At 38.9% G+C, this 22490-nt stretch overlaps 1 protein-coding gene across 7 annotated transcripts in view; it reads right to left on the bottom strand.

Annotated features, from left to right (window-relative positions):
• TANC2 (tetratricopeptide repeat, ankyrin repeat and coiled-coil containing 2) overlaps positions 1–22490 on the bottom strand; it is a 231370-nt gene that overhangs the window by 196582 nt on the left and 12298 nt on the right. For all 7 annotated transcript variants that reach the window (XM_051640273.1, XM_051640277.1, XM_051640278.1 and 4 more), the window contains exon 2: positions 3867–3929. The gene's annotated coding sequence lies outside the window, so the exon portion shown is untranslated. The remainder of the gene's footprint in view (positions 1–3866; positions 3930–22490) is intronic.

Here is a 22490-nt window from a genome sequence, read left to right on the forward strand (position 1 = left end):
TACACCAAATGCTAAGCTTGAACAAGTCTGCAATATCTCATTAAGTCCTCCTGGATGACTAAGGCCTCTTTCTTTGTTTTTGTAATTTTAAGGAAGAGCTTGAAGACAAGCAGCTAAAACTGCTTCACGTTTTGGGTGGCTACACATTATTACAGCCCACAGAAGTAATTCTTGCTGCTTTTTACAGATGTCCTAGGGAAGGATATTGTCTGTCAGACACAATTTCAAAATCAAAGCAAATTACTTTTGCCACATATACCATCACTGAACAGCTCCATCCCAGTATTTCCCTCTTCTAAGTCCTCTGACAGAGAATACACAGTCAGTTATGCAAAATGACAGAAAATCTTACTATTCAAAAAATACTTTAAGACCTCCTGGTAGCACAAGATAATCTCTCTTCATAAGGTAAGCTGAACTCACTACATCAGAAGTCAAGGAGTGTGATAATACAAAGCATATATTAAGCTGCCAAAAAAAGTACCTTTCCAAATATTAGTTTTCAGGATTTAACAACATGTAAAGACTAAATCAACATTTTGTGAACAAAAAACCCTAACCTTTCACAAATTAGTGAACTATTTTCAAAGAGCATTCGAACTTCAGAAAGGAACAGGTAACAAAGACTTTTTAAAAACAAGTGACAGATTTATAAAGCTAATTATCACAAGATGAAAGACACTGAAATATGAAAGCAAGAGACACAACACAGAGTTAGGCTTTCAAGCATTTACTCCTTGTGTAACATATTGCACACAGAAATCTGTTCCATGTTTATTCGTAGCAGCTGCTAGACTGAAACTTCCCATGCTCCTCAAATAAATTATTCAAAGTTTAACCTACACTCTTACTTTAAATTGCCCTGAAATATTGAGAGACAACCTAATGACGAGGACGAGCAGCACAGAAGTGCACGTTTAAGCAGCACTCTGATGTTCACAGGAAGATGAGGCTGCCACACACTGCACCTAATCACTGTCAGGGTATGTCAGAAGCTCCACAAACTTCCTGACAATCAAAAGCATTAAACTCTCTGCCTCACATAACAGCTCTGACTTACAACAGGAGTGCGAATAACTGATCATAACGACTCTGGAGTCAAAGCAAATGTGTATTTCTAACCTTGGTCCATGCACATTTAAAAACACTGGAGCAGAATTGAGGGACAAAAAAGCATTGTTGTAATCTAGAAAAAATGTCAAGAACTGCCAGGATTATTTGGAAAAAGGAAAAGAAAAAAAGAATTAAAAGGACTAAGCCCTACCAATAACAAGTTTTTAAGCAGTTAAGAGCTTATTAGACAAAGCTCACTAAAATAATATCCTTTAGAACAACTGAATAGGAGCAAAATTTACCAATTTTATATTCCCTCATGAAAGCCTGCTCACTAATGGTTACAATGGGGGACGAGATGTGAAGGTCTATGTGTCCATCCCCTCTGGCCCATCCTCATCAAAGTACCTGAAGATCTCTTGACTACCTTTCCTGCATATCCTGCTACCAACCCTCACAACTCCAGAGCCCTTGCATTTGTACTCTTTCCTTTCCTCCTGTGACCAGTAAGCCCCTCCTGTCTTTGCTTCTCCAGCTGCCCTTGATGGAAATCCATCAACATAAATACAAATAACTAGCAGCCTTGACACTGGACTAACGTGCTCCAGGCTAACATGACATTGTTTCACAAAGAAGCAAGAAGACATCTTCATCTCTGCTTTTATTTTAGCAAAATAAAACAGCTTTTAATCCAACAGTAGAGAAGCAGTTCTGAGAGAACAACACAATAATTTTCCCAGGTACATGGAGCTCCCAACAATAGCCCCAAGGTGAATGCGGCCAAACATTTCTTGATGAGCCTGTGGTGTTTACATTCAGAGGTAACTTTCAACAGTTAAAGCCTCAGAGGAATGAAACAAGTAATGTATTATTACGAAAACCCACACAACTTTCTCTGAGGAACAGCTCATTTTGGTGCTATGCTTGGAAAACAGCACTTCTAGGGGTTAATTAGCTCAGCAACAGTGCCAGACTGGAAGCAGCTATTCGCTTCTGGAGCTGTGAGGAGCAGCAGGAGGACACCACCAAGAAGGTGCAATGCTCCATCATGCAGCACAGATGTCCTCTGTGCAGGCTTGAGTTCTCTCCCCTCTGTTAACAGGAGACATTTGCTTTTCATTTTGTTGACAACATAGTCATACTTCCAGTAGGAAGGATGAAGAATACAAGCACGACTGCTAAAACAGAGCTATGACACTGACAAGCAGCTTATGATTCACTCTGATACTAGGCAACCTTACCATTCTCTAACAACAATTCTGGTAAGATAAGCTTGCCAATCACAGAACACTAACTAGTACACTTTGCAACCTTAACGAGTGAGTCAAGGTTTTACTTTATTCTTTTGGGGGAAAAAACATTCTCCAACAATCCTTTTTATTTAAGTGTTGGGAGTTAACACCAGAAAAACTAAATAACTCTTGAAAATGAGATCAGAAACACTCCTGAAAGAATGCAATAGCTCACTAGAAAAAAGTTGAAAGTCAGAACCAGTTCTTGCTTGAACATGAAAATGTGGTGACCTTGAGATAAAGGAAATTTAATTTTGAACAGGGCTTTATCATTTTGCATAACCTGGTTTCTAATTCTAGATTAATGATACAGACTGAACCTCCAAGGGACACTCATGCTCTCCATGCACAATGTCAATTACACCGCTGCCGAGAAAAAAGGTAACTGAGGAAAAGTTTGGAATATGATCACCTCACTTTCATCAGCTCTTCCTCTATGTTTTTAAGGCTCCTGAGTTGCCCATAACAGCTAAAATTACAGCTTTGGTTGTAAATATTATTAGTATCTGCCTCTATCAACAACTATTTGAACTAGATATTTAAGACTGACATAAAATGTGGCACATTTCTACACAAGTTCAGTGTAGTTAAACTGTCTATCTTGGAATAAATTGTAGGGCACTGTCTACAGCTAGAATCAAGAAGTCTCCTTCTGCCAGGACCAACAATCCTGATTCTGCCCCAAACCACCACAAGACTGAAGCACAGCAAGTTTCCCTGTCAGGAACTGCTTGCATTTCAACTTTTTAGCTGTTGACAAAAATCTGTCACTCCAAAAAACACCAGCTACATGTTCATCTGAGGCTGCTGTCAGGCTGAAGTTAATTCTGAAGATACAATCTGGTGGGACAGAACATGAAAACAAAAAACTAGGCAATGTATGAAGTGGCAGGAAATGTTACAGCACTTGCCTACTTCTAAGTATTAAAGAAACCTTGAACTATTTTCTTAATTTTTAAATTATAAAAAATACATCTTGAAATACAGACCAACGGAAGGAGCTGCTGCAGGTTTGCCTGCTCTGCAAACCTGCTTGAGTCTCAAGAGCATCCAGTATGGAACTGAGGTTCAATCCATGGGCAAGCATTGGAGATTTTCTCAGAAGACTTTGGATTTTACAAAAAAAAACTTGAAAAATTAAATCATCCCAATATATTTCTATAGAATGCTGTGTCACTATTATACATTTTGTTTACACAAAAGAATATTTTAATTATCACAGCTGGCTTTAATTCAATAAACAACATGTAACCCTACATAAAGAAATATGTATTTTCAGTAGGAAAAGACAGAATGATCAAACACTAATATATGAAAGATATTTCACCTTTTTCTCTAAATACAGAAACAAGTTAAGTATTAGTAAAACTGACAGAGGAACACACTGCCTGGGCTTCATGTTCCAACTCTGGGTGATCACAGATTAACAGAAAAACAACAGAGGACAACTCCAATTCTATTTAAACAATTAAATAACTACTGCAAAGGAAAGATGGGTCTACAGAAAATAAATTCTCCTACCTTGGTATCTTTAGACAAGTTAAATCTCTAGTAAAAAGTGTCTTCCTCCATTCACTGAAAGTCCTGAAAGACAAAAAAACCAAACCAACAGAATTTAGTGGCATTGTGTTGACACACAACTGTGTCCCATGCTGCCTGAGCTGCACACACAGAACTGTAATTATCTCATCCCAGGAATAAACCCACCACTCTTCCAGAGTTTTGCTGCAGAAGCTAGTAGACAGCATCCACCTTTTATCATCACAATCAAAAAGTTAAATCTCTGATAATCAATACTAATTTTGGATGTTTGGTTATTCGACTCTTCCTTCTCACTACTTTTCTAATGGGAGAAGAAAAGCAGACAACACTCTCCCTTGGTACCCATCACACTGTACACTATTTAAAAAGCAGTATGTTACTTGCCAGTATTTTCCTTCAACCTACCAAGCTCTCCTGCTATAAAACCCTGCAACCTCCCCATGGTTTTGTTTTTTTTTTAAACTCAATCCTTACATAAACACAACTCCCATGCAGGGTTCCACACTAAATCAAGAGTTCAGTTCCTGGCCCTTTGCTGTGTCATCACATACTTATAGTAAGTTCATCAACCAAGAGCCATGACAAATGCATCTTGCTACTTATTGGAAAATGAGACCAGAGCACCTATTTTAGTATCACTATGTGTTTATTTGTGCTGACAATATTGTTACAGGCTCTACCAAGCTATTTTTTTTAGAAATCTCATTTGAGAAACAGCAAGTAGAAGGAAATACAGACACATCTCATTTGTCATGAAACAAAACAACAAAAATCAATGTAAATTGAGACCACCTTCAATTTGCAAGTCTAAAGCTAAGTAGAATAATATTCAAGCACTTTGCAGGGTTTTTTTATTCTACTGCAAGAGGATACTGAAAAGTAATTGACACCTTAACTTGTAATTCACACTGAACCAGAACCTTAACAGAAACTTCTCAGATGGTCTTATATGAGTAATTCTATATATGGAACTGTAAGACCCAAACACATTCTGACCAAAGATTGGTATTAGCCATTACTTCACAAAAACAAAACAACCCTATATTCCTTAAATCCTAAATAAACAAAAGAAAAAAGGATCTTAAAACATCTATTTGGCATTTTCCACAATTCTTTTTAACTGGTCAAAAACTAGGTCCTTGCAAACATCTCCAGGAGGTGATTGAGTAAAGAGAATTTTTTTCTTTTAAAAGCAGCAATGCTACAATTTTTGGAAAACTGAAAATATGCAGGGAGCTTTGGAATAACTGAAAGTAGCTCCTCCTAAATGTTTCAGTTTGCTGCCATCTATCTTCTTAATACATCTCTCTTAATATGATACCCTGTAAAACAAAGAGTGGAATATGGCTTGTGCAGTGTGAGCAGTGGATGAGTGCTGACTACCCATAATTTGCTCAATAACTTTCCATCTGTATTCAGAGAGCAGATTTGATGAATATTCTCTGCACTGAGTTTCTAAATAGCTGAGCTTTCATCTGCTCATATTATTACATTAGAAATCTTTATGTGAATGCAGCAGATATTAGGGGGTTGTCAATAAAAGCTGAATGTCATTAAAGCACTTTTATTCTTTAAATGCCTTTAACCCTCTAATTATATTTGTAAATTCTGCTATTTAATTGTATGCAAGTTAAAATTGTGACATGTTGTATCATAACAAATACATTTAGAGACTAATATACAAACAGTTGGGGGCGGGGGGTCAATTTTAGAATTATCCCCTCTTGATTAAACACATAAACCATGACTGTGGTGTGTTGCAATCAGAAGCAACAGTCACTCAAGAGTTCTCCAGATACTCTTAAGAGTCTGATGTTCTAAAACCTCTGTTCTGTATTATATCAGTATATTTTTTCCAAGCCAGGTCTCTTGGACTTGGTGGAGAGATGGTAACAGTCTTACTTCTTAACTCCTACTCATCTCCAAAACCAACACAAATAACTATTGTTTGCTCTGTTTGCTTGCTCCCCACAGGCACAAGGTGGGATGTCTGTAAAACAGGCACAAACAGTCACAGAACAACTGAACATGCAAAAAGTGGTTTAGTCTTCATACCCTTCCTGCCTTTGGCCACCAGCGAAGAAGCCAATTACTGTCAAGTTGGATTTTTGCCCGTAAAAGCCAACTAGGAATAGCCAGGGAATGGCTTCCAACTGCCACCCAAGTCTGCAAACATAAAACATGACCCACAAATTCCCAAGTACCACAAGTACCACAAGGCCCACCCCCAAGACAATTTAAAATCATGTTGTCAAGAGAATCAGGTAATTGACGTCAGGAACAACACACACAGAAACAAGAAACAGGGAGGCTCTGACAGGCTGTTCTGTGACACAAACCAGCAGGACAAAACATGTCACCCACCAATCCCAGTCACTGGAATTGCACCCAGCTGATGATTTTCTTTTGAACAATCATGAGCCCAGAGCAATATCTATTCAACTATACAATTCCTATACTATGTTTACTGTTCCAGTATATCCAGTCCTTTATTCAATTCAAGTATATGACAGAAATAGTCTCCTTTTTGATAATTCTCTGGATTTGGGACCTTTTCACTGATTCAGACAATTTCTGAATGAACACATCATGGACCAAGCTGCTCAAACAGCAGTGAATGAAAGGACATTGCACCATTTCCAAAGTAAGAAAACAAAAACACATTCTTAGCACAAGTCAGTAATAATGTCACAAAGCCAAATAAATAAAACCTTAAGGAATTCATGAACTAAGGTTTAGCACACTCAGTAGATGAAGTAGTTCAAATACAAAGCAGTTAACCTGCAAGCTTGTAGTCCAAAACAATGTCCTAGTTTTATCTGTGTAGGTAATAACTCTACTGAGTTCTTCTGCAGAACATGCTAAAACAGGCTAAAAAAACCCAAACAAACAAACAAACAACTGGAGTGTAAAACAGCAAAAAGACACACATACCTCTAACATCCTTCACATGTAGCTTCAAAGTATTTCTTTAAAAGTTTTTCTTATTTCTGTAAGTGTAGGATCACAAGTCAAGTTCAGCTTCTAAGTATGTACACCCTAGTGCATAAGTTCACCAAAAAAAAAGAATTAAAATAAAAGCTTGCTAAGCTGACTACCCTAAAGAGGGCTCCTAATTAATTTAAGAATTATTGAAACAGGTAATGGGGAAAAAAAAGTATCACAGTATTTTCAACACTTTTTGTTTACAGAATTAAGCATCTTTCCATTGCTCCAACCCAGAAGTACCTACAAAAGGAACAAATACTTTCAGGTACAACAGTGTACATTCTGGCTACAATGCTTTCCTGTCAAGCTAAAATCCAGGACAAAAAGAAGACTTAAAACAAAACAGAAAACCTGCCTTCCACAGGGACCCAACTACAGCTGTAAGGAGGTAAGAGTATGAAATGATAATGGAATGTTTGATTTCACAATAGCCAGTTTGAGAAGCCTGTTGAGATCTCTGGAGATGAACATCACCCATTCTATATTTGAAAATATTTAACATCAGTATTGAGCAAACTTGAAATTAGCAGGATGAAATAAGATTAGTTTTCTGTTCATGCTACTGCAAACAAAGCAGCCTTTTCCCCCCCCATAATCTAAGCAAGCAGATATTGCATTTGAGAAGGTAAAAATTCAAAGCAATTTTGCAGAGCTAATTGAGTTTGAAGCCTCTAAACCAAATGTAGCAGTGTAGGTCACATGTATCCTATCTCTACAGCTTAATTATATTTTCCTATGAAAAATTAACAACTTACTCGTACTTTTATCAACAGAACATTAATAAACAGACATTAAACACAATGACCATCTGTCTTTGAACACCATAAACTACACCAATGATCAGGACACACTGCTCAACCAGTAATGCTGGAAAGAAAAATCTCTGAAATGGTCTCATGAATCGGGATTTCCATCTTTAAATGAAGTTATTTTTCTAGTTTTGGCTGTCAGCTGCACCAGCTGGTATTCATCTGATCAACTGAGTAAGCTTGAGTGGCATTCTAAAATCAAATAAAATCACAGCTTAAATACTTTGCACACACATAAATGTTGGAAACAAAATATATACTGACCAAAAAAAAAAAAAGGTCTCGTTTCAGCTCTAACTCACATGAGTTTATTTTTAAGCAAAATCTGTGTTTTTATGATGGCTGTAATCTAACAAAAATCAAAGATCAGGAAAATAGCAATATACTTTAAATAATAGTACTGTAAATATATCTGACCCAAATTTATTAGGAACTAATCAGGAAAACAAGTCTCACGTTCCCATCTTGATAAAAGAGTTTGTCATCTCAGCTTCTTATTCTCTAATTAAAATAAGATTTGAATAATCTGCTACCATACGTAATTACTGTACTTACAGAGTTCATTGGAAAGAAACATATACCATTGATAAATCAAGAATTCCACAAATAAAACTATACAGCATAAGACTTCAGTCCATAATTAGATACATCTTGGCTGATTTTCAACAGCACTAAGCAAGCATCTACTCTACCATATTCTAAGTTGGCAAGAGTTTCTTCATGATCATCACTCTAAATAACTATGGGAAAGCATCCAGGCATCAATGGAATTATGAAAAAAAAAAAAAGTCAGAAAACTGTCCATGCTTTAAATTAAGATTCTTCTGCTCATCATGCTTTAAAAAAAAAAACAAACCACATACACAACCAACACTGTATGTTAAATACAAATGACATTTACATTCTGCTGTCTTAACAGCTCAGACTCCTTGTTCTATATGAAAATTATAATGAGGTTCCATTTTATTTCCTGCTTAGCAAACAAATAGTTCCAAGCTATTAATGGAGTATTCCATTCTTCAGCATCTTAATTATGTTTATTAAAACGTAGCAACTTATCTACTAGCACAGTGATTTTGGGGGCAGGAGCTGTCATTGTTTTGTTGTGACAATGACTATTGCTACCAAGCCCTCACCTTTCTAATGCCTTCAGATGCCAATTAACAAATGTTTTATAACATTAAATCCAACCTGTTTGTTCACCCTCTCTGCTCTATCTACAGATTGGTCATTATTTATTAACTACTTGCTTTGGGTACTGCACTTACAAGGCACATGCCAATGTGACCATAAAATGATGGGTTATGTTAAGTATGCACCAAGAAAAACATTTTCCTCCCAGAGTAATTCAAGGTTCGGAGAGTTATTGTAATTACCTGACATTTTAATAGATGTCAGCAAATAACTAGGAGACTTAATGGCCCACAGATATCATGACATTGAAAAGACATCTAACACAGCAGGCATTTGGAACACCTCAAGCCTATCCCACTCCTTCCAACGTTGCTGGAAGTTTTGCCAGGGTTTTCACTAAGAACCAAACGAAAAATTCTGACAACACTGCTCAAACATATGCAACCTAACAAATTTAAGGGTCAAATGACTAAATTGCCAGGAGTGTTATTTCCAGCAGAACTTTATCCCAAGGACCACATTTATATTCCTCTGTCCATAGCACCATCATTGTTAAGCAGCCTGAGGAGCAGCAAGAATCAGCCAGTGCCTTTCGAGATGGCTGCCAGCACAGACTTCTAAAGAGTCTGCCACCCCCCTGCACTCTTTTGGTTTAATTCCTGGTAGAACTGTGCTCAATTTTCACAAGTTTGTCTTGTTTGACTTTACTCTGGAGTGTGAAAAGTACAGCCGCACAGGACCTTCTTCTGATGTTCCTACCCTAAGAAGGCACCTAACAGCTGCTACTGTGCTGCCTTATCTCAGAAGCCTCCTGGGTATTAAGGCTATAAAATAAACACTTCAAACTGCCTTAACCAGCTCCTATAAAACAAACACATTCAGAAAGTCAAAACCTTTGCTCTGCTCTTTCAGAAGTCTGCAACCAGAACTCCAGTACTCAGAAACACAACTCTTTGTTTCCAGCCTGCTTTCCCTTTTCTAAATACATCCATGCAGAAATGGCATGGAAAAATGTCCAGATGAAAACAGTTACCAGAAGGAGAGAGAAGTAAGTGCAGATGGGGGAAGAAACTGGTAAAATTATATGGGAGGGTGCAGGGGGAAGAATGGAATCTCTCAAGGAGAAACAGAGTAAAAGTGTCACAGAATATAAGAAAGACTAAAAACCAAAACAAACAAAAAAACACCAAAAACCAAAACCCTGGCAAGCTGTAAATGTGAAAATGAAGGATAGAAGACAAAAAAATACAAGTAACAATGACAAAAACAAGTTTCTGGAAAGAGAATCTAGGAACAAACTTGCACAAAATAAAAGTCACTACACTTGCACGTGCCAGCGACTGCCTGTGACACTGAGACCTCCTTCTGCATCACCCCCAGCAGACCTGGTCAGTCCTGGCTCCCAGTGACCCCCTTAGAGCTCCATAACTCAGCACAAGCTCCTGACAGAGGGAAGGGGAAGATGCTTCACTATGATGCACGTGCCCATGATTGCACTAACAAAACCTCTGTAACCTCATGAGCTGTAAAAAAGTGACATGCAACAGGAAACACAGACAACTCGGGGTGGGAGAGGAAATCAGAGCAATAAAAACACTGAACGAGGTATTTTGGGTCTTGTTTTTTTTAACAAAGAGTAATACAAGCAAGAAGCTTGAATATTTCATTTGAATTAATTTGTGTTTATATTGCCAGAGGACTGAATTATCTACAGTTGAACTGAACAAAAGTAATATCCTACTGACACTTTCTTAGTTCAAAGCACTTGTGCCTATAAAAAGTCAATTACTCAAACACTGTCTGTGCACATTTTTTATCAAACATTTCTTGTTCTTGGTATAATCCATAATACTAAGGTTTAACCTACACAAAAGACTTTGGGTTAAAACAAAAGAGGAAAGATGGAAAGAAAGAAAAAAACAACATAGCTTACAAATTATAAAGGATTTCCATGTGTGAAGCCATACTTACATTAAGAACAGCAGCATTTTTGTGTTCTTATCTCCTAACACTACAGATTTTATCTTGGATTCTGAGTGAAATACCATAATGAAAAGGGGATTTAAGTGATAGTTTGTTTCACTTGGCTATAATTTTCTGGTAGCTGGCTAACTGTATTCCATGCAGGAAATCTGGGACTTAGCAGAAGTGGATATTCTGCTTTAAGTCACTTCTTCAAACCCCCTAACAAGGGAACGTGAACTTATATGAGTAAGTACTTGAAAAAAAGAGCATATTTATACACCTTTTATCTTTTCTGAAGTACAAAAGTGATATTTAAAATAGGCCTGACTACTTAAGACAATGTGTTTAAACTACAAGCAGTTATAAATGAAGCCATGGTATGAGCACACTTGAAATCACAGCACACAGAGTCCTTCAAAAGAATTCAGTGTGTGTGGTATATATGAGCTCTGCTTCATACTGTTCTTGTTAGCTAACAACTGCAAGGTTTCTGATGTCATCCTGCAATAGGCAGCAAAAATGTAGATACTCTATTCTTCTATTAAGAACTGCAGCTCTTAAGCTTTATGCAAGTGAGAGTTGAAAACCTAGTGAGTTTTGTTGTTTGTTTTTTTTTACTAGGGAAGCCAGCTAACCTAAAGCAAACTGTTACAGGTCCATAAATAACACAAGCCACAAGGAACTAAACAGGAGCAGGCAGAAAACTGTCATAGTGAAAGTCCCAAAGCCAGCTGGGCACTTCCCAAACCCCAAACTTAGTTACTTTCAACGTGACTCTTAAAAACTACTACATAACCACGTCTTAAAAAGTCAGCTGAGAATACTGAGTATCCTCTTAACTTAATCCCTATTGCAAAAGAACCCATGCTAGCTCACAGGAGCCACTGCCTTTGGTTCAGGTGCATTTCAGTCACTTCAGAAGACTGGTACAGGAGCAGTTGAAAAACCTGACCTGACATTTTTTTGCCCTACTCAGCATGTATCATATAACCCTTCTACCTTCTCTTCATGGAATGATTTGGATTGGAAGGGACCTTAAAATCATCTAGATCCAACCCCTCTGCATGGGCAGGGACACCTCCCACCAGCCCAGGTTGCTCCAAGCCCCATCCAACCTGCCCTTCAACACTGCCAGGGATGGGGCAGCCACAGCTTCCCTGGGCAGCCTGGGCCAGGGTCTCACCTCCCTCACAGGGAAGAATTTTCTTCTCATGTCTCACCTAATTCTCCCCTCTTCCAGTTTTAATCTTCTGCTTGGTCCATTCATTCTGTTTCACCAAAGAACAACTGAGTGGCTATGATGCTATGGTATGGGTGTTTTTCTGAGTCTCTCAAGTACTGGGAACACTGTTCTCTTTCATTTTGGGAAAGGAAATGCTCTACCCATGACTCATGGATAGAGTCAGGAGAGTATCAGAAAGTGTGTATCAAAGCTCAAAGACAATGAGTTGACTACAGCAGTACTACTGGCTTGGCTTTTTTTTGGTTTAGACAAGGTCTTCACCCCCTCCCCCTTTTAGTTTTAACAAAACTTCAGCACCAATGGGTGAGATTTCCTCATAAAGTTGCATAACTACAAAAAATTTGAATTTTTAAGTACTATGTATGGTCTGTCACATGGAGAAAATCTAAATGCCTTCTGGAGACAGGATGAATGTTTTTCCCTGCATTTGGAATGTACATGATTGCAATTGCCATGTATAATCTAGAGTAATTTATGCCATCATTCACTGAGGCAAATCCCAAATCCTAACCATTTCTATATGAAAACTCTTGTCATTGAGGAGAAGAGTGTGCACAACCAAGGAAAACAGGAAGGAACAGTAAAAATAGGAAAAACAGGTGGGAACAGCCATTACAAGAGCTCCAAAGCTCCTCTTTGTGGATAAGTTTCTGCACAGGGCTATATTCCACAGGAGTACTCACACACAGACATGCAGCTCTCCTGCACACACTCCACTTCCACACAAACTCTTATTCCAGAGCTAGGACGACCGAGGGCTTAAGGAACTCCCTCCCTCCTGGTACACATTTCCACTCTTATCTCAGGCTTAAAAAGCAGCATATTCTCACCCTCACTGCAGCACAACGAAGTCAAAGTCTCTGATCTACCTTTATTACACTCTGGAACAATGTCTGTTAAGAAACAATGGTCTGAAATTTCCTCAGGCAAGTTCTGCAGGAAAACATTTGACATGAAGACACGTTACAGAAAAAGCAATAATCTCTACTGGGGTATTACCATCCATATCAGGAAGCCTTTTTTCTTTAACAAGGAGGAGTCTGAAAGAGTGTGTAACATTCACAGTGTTGTAGCTAGATTGGATTATCTTAAATCTAAATTGGGTATGGATATCACATTTTCCAAAGTTTACTGCTTGTAAAGCAAAATAATGCAAACAATACTGCAGAAACCACTTAAAAACATTCTTACCACAAGTCCAAAAAAAGGCATATTTCCTCAGCTACCACAGAAAGCTCTTTTATGTTGTATAAACACATACAAGGAAAGTGAAAGAGGAAGAACTCTACTGTTGGCTTTTGGAACCTTGCTATTAAAGCAATATTCATAATCTTGATTGCTCAGTTATGTGATATGTTCACTTAACACGTTAGCCTTCAAAGATCACAAGACCCATGAACAAATCCCTGATTAACCCACAAGTGAAGCAACTCACTGGCTCAGTAACACCTCCCAGGAATGTAGCCACGTCAAGAAGATGGACAAGTGTACTAAACAACTAAAGAAAACTGGCAGGACTGTACTCTCAGCAGTGACTTAAAGGGCATGTTGTACAAGAGGATTTAAGGGTGTCTGCAGAAGTGTTTTGAGAGAGGCATGTGGTATTCACCTACTTGACATTCACTTGAAATTTGTACTTAATTTACTCTTTTCCAAGTAACTGTTCATAAAAGACCTCTCTTTCTTCTAATAGATAGTTCCTGTCTACTCAAGCACTCCCTTTCTGCAGAAGTCCTTACCTATCTCTGATCTTCCCTATTGCCTTGCTCTGAGCCATCTTCAGCTCTAAAATAGCTCCTAGAAAATGAGTAAACCAAACTGCAGAGTCTTTAAGATGTCACCATTCCCTGAATCTCTATGATGGCTCTGTGATGCTTTGCTTTATTTCTTTCCTATTAATCCCCAACATTTCACAGTAAGTTCTTTTTTCTTTTTTTTGCTTTTAAATTTAAAGCTGCCAAGATGATGTTTTTATGGCTCTAGTAGTCATAGTCCTAAGGTTCTCTACCAAGCAGTAATAGTCAGTTTCACAGAATCACAGAATCTTAGGGGTTGGAAGGGACCTCAAAAGATCATCTAGTCCAACCCACCTGCCAGAGCAGGATCACCCAGAGCACATCACACAGGAATGTGTCCCGGTGGGTTTTTAATGTCTCCCGGGCAGCCTGTCCCAGGGCTCTGTCACCCTCACAGGAAAGAAGTTTTTTCTGATGTTTACATGGAACCTCCTGTGCTCCAGTTTGCACCCACTGCCCCTTGTCCTGTCACTGGACATCACTGAACAAAGCCTGGCTCTGTCCTCCTGACACTCCCCCTTAACACATTTGTATACACTGATGAGGTCGCCCCTCAGTCTCCTCTTCTCCAAGTTCAAGAGACCCAGCTCCCTCAGCCTTTCCTCATAAGGGAGATGTTCCACTTCCTTAATCATCTTTGTGGCTCTGCCCTGGACTCTCTCAAGCAGTTCCCTGTCCTTCTTGAACTGAGGGGCCCAGAACTGGACACAATATTCCAGATGCAGCCTCACCAAGGCAGAAGAGAGTGGGAAGAGAACTTCTCTTGACCTACTAACCACATCCTTTCTAATGCACCCCAGGATGCCATCGGCCTTCTTGGCCACCAGGGCACATTGCTGGCTCATGGTCATCCTCCTGTCCACCAGGATTCTCCAGGTCCCTTTCACCTACACTGCTCTCCAGCAGGTCAGCCCCCAATCTGTACTGGTACATGGGGTTGTTCTTCCCCAGATGCAAGACTCTACACTTGCCCTTGTTGAATTTCATCAAGTTTCTCAACGCCCAACTCTCCAGCCTGTCCAGGTCTCTCTGGATGGCAGCACAGCCTTCTGGTGTGTCAGCCACTCCTCTCAGTTTAGTGTCATCAGCAAACTTGCTGAGGGCACACTCTGCTCCCTCATCCAGGTCCTTGATAAAAATATTGAATAGTACTGGTTCCAGTACCGACACCTGAGGGACTCCACTGGTCACAGACCTCCAACTAGATTCTGTCCCATTGACCACAACTCTCTGACTTCTTCCTTTCAACCAGTTCATGATCCACCACACTACCCGATCATCAAGAGCACACTTCCTCAGTTTATCCACGAGGATGCTGTGGAGACAGTGTCAAATGCTTTACTGAAATCAAGATAAAGCACATCCACCACCCTACGATCATCTGTCCACTTCATTACTTCCTCATAGAAGGCTATAAGGTTGGTCAAACATGACTTCCACTTGGTAAAACCATGTTGACTGCTCCTAATAACCCCCTCATCCTTGATATGCCTAGAGATAGTGCCAAGAACAAGTTGTTCCATCACCTTTCCAGGGATGGAGGTGAAGCTGACCAGGTCTATAGTTACCCGGGTCCTCCTTCTTGCCCTTCTTGTAGACTGGAGTGACATTTGCTGTCCTCCAGTCCTCAGGCACCTCTCCTGTTGCCCACAACTGACCAAAGATGATGGAGAGTGGCCCAGCAATGACCTCCACCAGTTCCCTCAGCACCCACAGGTGTATTCCATCCAGACCCATCGATTTATGGATGGGTCTAACCCAATCCTCATCTACCACAGCAAACTCCTCCTTTATCCTGACTTCTGGGGCTTTAGGGACCTGGGGTTCCTGGGGAGAGTCTGCAGCAGTAAAGACAGAGGCAAAGAAGGCATTCAGTACCTCTGCCTGTTACCAGGGCACCCACCTCATTCAGCAGTGGGCCTATACTGCCTCTGCTGTTAGTTTTATCTGCAATGAATTTGAAGAAGGCCTTTCTATTGTCTTTGACCTCACTAGCAAGGTTTAGTTCCAAGGAGGCCTTAGCTGTTCTAATTGCCTCCCTACACCCTCTGACAACAGTCCTATATTCCTCCCAGGTGGCCAGCCCCTCCTTCCATGATCCACAGATTCTCAGTTTAGAACTGTAATTTCCTATGATAACTTGGATTTACTTCTTCTACACATGCAACACTTGTATTTCTCTACATTGTACTTCATTTGCTGTTATTAAACACTGATTTAAGACTTTAGGCCCCTCAGTCATCCCTTGCTTTTACTGTGCTAAGTCTGAATCACTGGTGAGACCGATTATGTCCAGCCTACTTTGTGTTGAGGCCCATTAATTAGCATGATCCTCACTGCAAGGCTTAGTGCAGAATTCCAGGTGACAGCCCTCCACTTATTTCCACGCTCATTTCTCATCTTAACTCGTTATTCTCCATGCCATGACTCTCCCTCTTTGACTCTGTGCTCACTCAGTTTTCTGCAATGCTTTCAGGAGAAAAACTGTGGACAAAACGCTCCTGAAAAACCAAGTGGATTCTATCAGCTGGATCCTCTGCTCCATGATTTGCTGGCCCCCTCAGCAGAACTTCATGCAGCCAGTAAAGCAGGGCTCCTGCTACAAAAGCCAGGGTGACTCTTCCTGTATTTATCCACCTGTCAGCTAAGTAGCATCAAACGTCACTTCAAATATTACTGAGTGATGCACCAATGTGAAGGTTGGATCTCTGAGCCAACAGGCTGGTCAGTTTGTGTTTTTTGAGATAACTTCCCCTTTTCCAGAAGAAACTGATAAAACCAAGAGGATTTCTTGAAGGCTTTCAACACCTCACTACAAGAGTCCAAAAAAGTGTTATCTGCCCAACAGCCTGTCCACAGAATCTGCTGTCCTAAGGAACACTCACAACTGTGCTTGCAGAATTCAACCAACCTCCTGTTTTCAACTCAGTAAAGCAAGGGAAGTGTTACAACTTCAGCTAATTATAACAGGTATTTCTGCACCTGCTATGATTACACTAACATAGGTCTTCATTAAAAAAAAAATCAATTAAGACATTTAAAACTTGTAACACCATCACATTCAGATACTTTGAGCTCCTTCACTTACCAACATTATTCCACTCTGGTAAGTGCATTACACTCTCTCTTTTAGACCCAAAACAAGTAGGCTACTCCTTGCTTACACACTGTGGAGCTTCAGTGGTTCCTGCTATGTGTCCTACACCACCTGAGGTGGAAACAACAAAAAACAAGCCTTGACAGACAACATGCTGCTCTTGGCACTTCAAATGTTCCATGGAAATAAGGTTCTCCCATAACACAGGGGGGTACACAAGAGATTTTTTTTTTTTTAAAGGAAAACTAACAAAAAATTAACTCTTTCACAACAAGTTTCACTTCAAATACCAATGCAGGATTTTTCTAAATCAAGTGAGCATATCTTTGGAAGCCCTACAAAATAACAAAAAAAAAGCCATAGAAGTAACTCCTGGGAAAAATTCTTGCTTTAATTTATTTATAAGGTCAAGTCATTTTAGAATAACCAAACCCCTGAGCCACTGCAATATAGTACTATAATAACTGATACATATCTCAATATTCCTTTAAGGTGCAACCATTAAAATAAAAAGGCAAAACACAGGAACACTGCCAACTAAGAAATCACTTCTCTCCTCTATGAATTCCAGGCATTTAAGATGATCATGAATAAAGCTTGTAGAGAGAAAAATCTTCATCTCCCAGTTAGCTCAGAGCTGATAGCACCGTGTTTGCATTTGGTTTTCCGGGTATAGTCCATCCATTTCCTCAGATGTTCTCCCAGCCCTTTATAGGAGATATTCACACAGCAACAAAGAATAGAAGAAAAAATCTCAACTGAACCTAAAATTACTCTTTCAGTTTCAAGGTGAGGTCCCTCCTGTTAAAAGGTTACTCCACTCACAAGTGACTTTCTGTATAATAATTCCTTTTGATACACTAATACATACAGGCACAAATAGTAGAGTTTCATTAACTTCCAAGAAAAATACAGAACATTTCACTTGCAACAGAATCAAGAAACATACTTCATACTTTCTGAAACATACTTCATATTGAAAGGTGGAAGATGAAATGGCTGAAAGGTCAGTATTTCCACAGTCCAAAATGTTGCCAAGGCACAGGCCAGAAGATATTCCTGAATAACCACTGTAGGACAGTCAGGCCCTACACGTGCCTTCTGAGAACTGTGGTGTAGGAAACCAGTTAAGTTTCTGTGAAACTTTATCTGCTTAAAATAGAACAGCACAGTACCCTTCAGTCCACTTAGACGACCCTCCCCCCAAAATCATCCCCCAGACACTGTCTGTGTAAGAAAAGCAACATTTAAATTACTTTAAAAGGCTCTAATGGAATGCACTGTGAGCTGTAAAAAAAAAACCAAAAAAACCCACAACCCTCTTTCATGTTGAGAATATATTTTCTTCACATTCAACCAGCTTGCTTGTTTCACAAATGCTGCTGCCAGAGAATGTAACAAACTCTTCCCACTCTCTGGTTTTAAAGGTGCAATTAAATGTTGCCACTGTCTCTTTACGTATAATGTGAACTGTTATCTGGCATAACTATCTGCATGAAATGATTTCCATCCATCTGCAGCTGAAGTTTGTCATCACATTAGTACATCAATCCCACCCAAATCCTATCATACACGTTTTTAATGTTGAATATCATCTTTAAAAGAGTAATACAAGACGCTTGATGTTTCAGACATGCACAAGACAAGCTTGGAAATGGCCCAGAGCTTTGTGCACATGAAGATGCAGAGGTTCCATCAGCAGCACAGCACAGTGCACTAGATTATGTGGAAGAGTACAGGGATGGAGACAAGGAAACTTTTACAGAGGATGTGCATGTTACCTCTTTGGTAAGAGACAAAGAAGTTCTTCCTTTATACAGTAGTTCTGACCATAGCACCAAAACCAAGAGAAAAAACGGCTTCTGAATTATTTCTGCTCATGTAAAATTCATAGACTGGGTTCAAAAGCTACCACCATAAACTATTCTTAGATTTATATTTTCCCTACATTGTTTTAAATAATGTATCAGCATGAAAAAGAGGAATACAGATTTGATGTTAGTTCTAGGTCATGTAACAGGAGAGAACGAGACCCATAACCTGAAATTCTTCTAGCAAGTGATTGCTGCTATGAAACTACTATTGTATGACTCTATTGGATCAATTAATAAATAAGAACTGTGAGCAGGTTCAGAACAAAATTCTTCACAGGTTGTTTCTGCTGGAAACTCCACATGCTTTAGCACTCGTACTACACTTGGGAGCCAAGTTGAACACTTAGCTTAACTTATGTAAGAAAAATTAAGATAACTACACCACTGAAGTAATTAAAACAGAGGAATATAAGGAATGAACTTTAATACTATTAGCAATACCCCTTCCTTCTCATGCTTAATTATAATTGTTTGTATAAAAATATCAGTGTCAAGCTACATTTTATTAGATTGCTCCAAAACAGCTGTAGAAAACTCAGGCAAACATTAATATTTGATAGTGAAGAGTAATTTACACTCCATGTTGCCTCTAAGAAGTGCTATTTAGTCCTCACTAAATGTGCCCTTCCTACATTTTTCAAAGTCTACAGTGAAATATAAGTTAAGGGTATAAAAACATACACAAACACAGAAAATGTTCAACAAAGTGAGTAGATCAACTTGCTAGAAAAGGGGAAATCATGTAAAATTCTGATAAAACGTTGAACTCAACCCAGTCACCAAGTCCCAAAAATCTTAACACAGATTACCTAAACAATACAGTAAATTCAGAACAACTTGAAAAAAATACATAGATGTGAAGATTTGCTAGAGTCTAAACACTGATCTTAAAACTATGGGTGTGAAAATCCACTAAAAACCCACACAAAAGAGACTGCTTAGAGCAGAACATGTCCTGTAGAATCTTTACTACCAGGATGTCTACAGAAATAATGCCACTGTGGATTCCATTTCAATCTCAGGTTTGTGAACCTCAAAGATAAAAAGTGCATCTGCAATATCAGCCCATTTTCACCAGAAACAAACAGATAAATACATTCCTTACACCTCTTTGAAACTCAGTCCTAGCAGCATTAATGCTAATGTACCTACTCCCCTTATCCAGTGCCCCAAACACATAAGGCCAATATAAATGCTTATTAAAATAATATTAAATAATTTAAAACGTTTTTTTCTCAGATTTCTGTTAATTTTTTTTTTTTTTTTTTTTTAATCCAAGCTGTCATTAGAGGGCAAACATATAGGTTTTCAAGGAGACAAAAAAGCTGCACACTCATCCACCTTTGAAAAACCACTCACTGTAAGTACAATTATCAGTTCTCTTCAAAAGGATACTGACTGCCATCCATAGCAGCTCAGGTATAAACGTGTCAAAATCCTGTTTGACTTTTAAACCACTCAACCAAGTCACTCTTAATCCTCAGATAAGCTTTTGTTATCTCTAACTTCTGCATTATGAGACTGGTAGCCTTTTTCATACAAGCTTTTCCAAATACATTATTACTAAGTTCCCCACTTTCCAACTACACTTCCCACCAGTCTATCTGCATACTTATTTACATGCAATTATCTATTCAGGAAGCACATTCACAAATTCACAAACATCTTCTTGCTGCTCTGTTTCTCAATTTTGTCTTCACTAATTTAGCTCTTCTCCAATAATTTATTTCCACATCTTTCTTCATCCTCAGAATTCACAGGGGAGTTCTGAGATGCATAAAAGCTGGTGTTTACAGATCTACACCAACATCAGTAACTCCCAGCAAGGGAAAAGCAAATAACGCTGCTCTGATCTACCAGCAACCTGCTGATCCAGGTTCACCACGACGTGCACTCAATCTCACGAGGGAAGGTTAACAAGAGACACTGGAATTAGACAGAGATTGCCATCCTAGATAAATACTTCCTTCCAGCCTACTGAAAGACACAGAGCAGAAGTCAGAGCTCCTGGATGAGAGATCCTCATGGAATGGGGATGCCAACCAGACACCATTTTGAGAGGCTGAAGCTATTGCAACTACCAGTATAAAGCACAATGCGCAGACATTTGGTCAGCCCAAAGTTGCTTTGCAACATCATATTGCAAATAGCCAACATCCTTAAGGCCACCAGCAAAGACTGGTGCCTCACTGGAAGAAGAATGACTTCTCATGCAGTTACTAATTGTCTCAAGACCACACAGAAACACTTTTTCATGGCTGCTTTTGCCTGTTTTTTAACAATTTAAAAGCTTACAGCAAGCTCTCCACATTGATAGAAAAGAGAAAAGGGAAAGAGTGTTTGTGTGTGTGATCATTTACTTAAATCCTTCCCATTACTAAAGAGAAGCATCATAAAAAACACTTAAGCAAGAAAAGGCAGCGGTGTTCGTTTCATACTAAAAGTTTCATTTCAGAAGATTTCACCACATGAAGAGAAATCAATGGTGTTTGTGAAGCAGATCCTACCCAAGCCTTTGTTGAAAACCAGCACACAGCTCATGCTACACTCGAGGGATGAGAGATCGATTTCTGGCCCCGCTACTCAAATTCAACAATGCTGCAAAGATAAAACAACAGCAGGATGAGAAGGGGGAGGGAGGAGGAAGAGGAAGAGCACAAATAAAGGAAGGAAAACCAACCTGATGTTCCTATAATGAGTAATATGCAAAAGCTCACCATCTGATATCCATAGCAGAGTAAACACAACCCTTGTAGAAAAACAAAGAACACACATATGAAAAATACCAGGTTCTCTCTGTAGCTTCCTTATAATATTTCCAGAGTATTTCACATTTCTGCCTACAGTATTTCTAAACATTATTTAGTGAAACCCTGCTAGCAAGCTGAAGGCAGATAAAAGCAATTTCCTAAAGGAAAACACTGAATTCACACAGGTATACAAATAACACAATACGAAACCTGGAGACTTCCTTCCTTCATCTAAAAATCAGCCAACTATAAATATTGAATCTTTCGATCAAATTAGGCACTTGTAAACAAAGTTAATGTTATTAAGTGGCTTCTTACTTGGAAGTAGATCACAAGGTTAGATTTTACCAAGTATTTATACTATCAATAATAATTTCCTATATGTGCTTTATAAAAAAATGAATAAATCCAGATGAAGTTCCATCAGCACAAGCACTTCAGATGCAACACCAGGAACAAACCAGAAGGAATTTAAACTCAGTCTTCTTCAGGAGAAAGCACTGACACAGAGCACTTTTTGCTGGGCTCCTTGCAGTGATATTTTAATGATGCATTACAGAACATCTTAAAAAGACAGAAAAAAATCCTCCTACATGACAATTACATCATTCCTTTGAATTATCCAAAATAATTCCAGACTAAGACAGAACTTTCCTTCCTACAAAGGCACTGCAGAAACTTCAAAACCATGTGGTTTGCCTTAGTATATACAAACATCTACTACATCAAACTAAAAGCTATTCTCCCCAAACACAACAATGTTGTGTCCAAGATTATTCTACATATAATATTATACATGTTACTGTGGGCTTATTTTCTAAACACTTCGGAGCTTGGTCTAGCCACATCTATTACTGCATACACTGAAGTGCTGAAGCCAGACCTTGTGCCCTTGCACAGAGTTGGAAAAGGCTCCAGAATTTATTGTCTCTGATGTTGTTTATGAA

Source organism: Apus apus, chromosome 25 (assembly GCF_020740795.1).
Source record: "Apus apus isolate bApuApu2 chromosome 25, bApuApu2.pri.cur, whole genome shotgun sequence".
Lineage (NCBI taxonomy): Eukaryota > Metazoa > Chordata > Aves > Apodiformes > Apodidae > Apus > Apus apus.